This window comes from Chenopodium album, chromosome 5 (assembly GCF_948465745.1).
Source record: "Chenopodium album chromosome 5, dcCheAlbu1.1, whole genome shotgun sequence".
Classification (NCBI taxonomy): Eukaryota; Viridiplantae; Streptophyta; class Magnoliopsida; order Caryophyllales; family Amaranthaceae; genus Chenopodium; species Chenopodium album.
Genome location: NC_137838.1, coordinates 15,643,999 through 15,646,756, shown reverse-complemented (window position 1 = coordinate 15,646,756; position 2,758 = coordinate 15,643,999).

Here is a 2,758-nt window from a genome sequence, read left to right as displayed (position 1 = left end):
CAAATATTATGAGACTACAACCACAGCCGATTAATCACTCAATTATTTGTTAGTTAGCTTGTCAAAGTTCAAAATTCAAGATTTATGCATGACTTTGTAGCTTGTACAACCACACACACTACCAATTTGGGGCCTATTTTCAAATTTTAAAATTCTTTAATCATATTAAATCCATCCAGAGATAATTACAATTATAATTAGCAAAAGGGGTTTGCGCTACTGCAGTGGCTTGTTTTTTGGCAAGGAAACAAAGCTGACATGGACAACACCTAAGATGTTTCAAATATTCAAATACTAAGCCAGTGTGAAATTGAGGTATAATGAGCTTATGCAACAAACAATCTCAGTTCAATGGTATGGTATTTGTATAAACTTTAGATTGATTTAAACAATCCCAAACAAAACCGATTTAAAATTCACACACAACATCAATTCCCAAAAATGTTAAAGCTTATACCAAATATTAGAATAATTAGCCAAAGAGCTTTACCTCAAGCTACCACCTTCAATTTGCATCAAGCTCTCTACAAAAGCCTACAACAATTTCCCAATTTTGTTTATTGGGGTTTCAATATAAATTCTACAATAATAAGAAAAATTAATATAAATTATTTTTTTAAAAAAAAAGCACAAGATAATAATCATTCACCAAATGTGAATGTGAATCTATATATTAATTTGATGATGGAGGTATTATGTTATATAGAGTTAATATTGCATTGAGAGATGAGTGAATAAATACCCAAAAATCATTATCATTATTATAATTATGGGTGAAATTTGTAACCGAAAACATGATTTAAGAAATTTAATTTGTGGGAATTGAAGAGGGGAGATGAAGAGGAAGAGTTGTGGGTTTAATTCGCCGATGAACATTGATGAACGGCTAGGGGATTATGAAGAGAAAGAGTTGTGGGTTTGCAGATACTCCATATTAGAAATTCCTAGAAATTAATGTGTAATAAAAAAGGTAATAAAGGTAGAAGATGATTATGTGTCTCACACCAAAAAAAAAAATAAAAAAAAAAAGGAAAATGATTGTGTGCTCTAAATTGAACAGGTGGAATGTCAAAGCTTTAGTGCTTGTAATATGGAAGGTCAAAGCTTTAGTGCGGCAAGATGATTGTGTGTCAAACAAATTTGTTTGTACTATTATTTATGTAATTTAAATTTTATTTATAATATTAAGGAAAATTGTCAAAAATAATACAAACTTTCAGCGATTCGCCAAAAACAAGTCAAACTTTTGATTATTTCTAAATAATACAAACTTTGGAGGGTGTCCGCTATAAACATGTTATTTTATCTGCAACCTGAATGACCAGTCATTTTTTTTAAAAAATTTGTTTATCTATTTAATTAACTCTTAACAACAACTTTAATGATTGTTAAATATCAATAAAAATATTTTAAATAAATTTCTACAAAAATATAATTAAAAAAAAAAGAGTCTTCCACCAGCCACCACCGAGCACTGGCGCCATCCCCCCGGCACCGGCCACGCCCAAACTCCACTGCCTAGTGCCGGCGCCGACTCCCTTCCCCCCACATGTCACTCCCTTTCACTCTTCCTCGGCACTAGCTGAACCACCAAACTCCATCCTCCACAAAATCGCCGAAATCCCTCCCCAAAATCTCCTTCCTCCACTATACCACCAAAAACCCATGTTCCACTGGTAGAGGAATAATCGGTCGTTGGACAATCACCCTAAAACCAAAAAATATTTCTACCTAAACCAACCTAAGACAAGTCTAGGGTAAGCAAAGGATTGTATCCACAGGGAACGGGTAAAGAACACCAAGAATATGAAACGGTTGTAAGCTAATTCGGTTACAAATTTGGATTTGTATTGGTTAACTACTATATAAAGGAACGCTAGGAGAAACGGGATTCAAAACCAACCAAAACTAAGGAATCAATAACAAGGATAAATCATGAGCACACATGGAAGATAAAATAGGAACTTAATATTATCTTCTTTTAAAGTCACAACATAAGTACTCTTTAGATTAAGCTCTAACATGACAAGGACTAAGTCTCAAGGATAGGAAGTGGGTTTCTAGCTCGAGTTTGTCTCTCAATCGTTCCGCACTAGTATAAGGCACAAATAATTGGGATTTCTCACCTAATTACCACACTAAAGCATCCTACTCAATGAAACCAAACATCCACAATCATGAAAGTAGCATAATCCAATTGCACAAGAAAGGACTCACCCCAAAACTCCATCTTTCGATGTGAGAAGAGGGATGAACACATGACCATGAAGTGGCCATCAAAATACACATGAAATAATCAATTCAAGTACAAACAACCATCAATCCAAGGTAGAACATGAACAATTCCAAGTTAATCAACCATAGTTTGGTTGGGTTTTCACCCAACCCCTAACTAAGAGACTACTCACTAAGCATGGTGAAAATTACTCTAACAATTAAATTTAGTGTTTTCATGAACTCAACTAAGTTAGGAGAGAGATAGAACAAGAATGGATTAAACATGCAAGAACAAATAAACAAGATTAAGGGAGAAATTATCAACTCAAAACAATTAAAAACTGAAAATTAAGAGTAAGCGACAGAGGAAAGAGATTACTTAATAAACTTAAGGTTGAGAAATTGTTGAAATTTATGGAACAAACTTCCAATAATTCTTACAAATGATTGAGTTTTTGAGAAACTAAACTAAGGGAGAGGAAAACTATGAAGTAATTAAGAGAATAAGTCTAGAAGAGTTAAGGAGGAAGAAGGTCCCAAA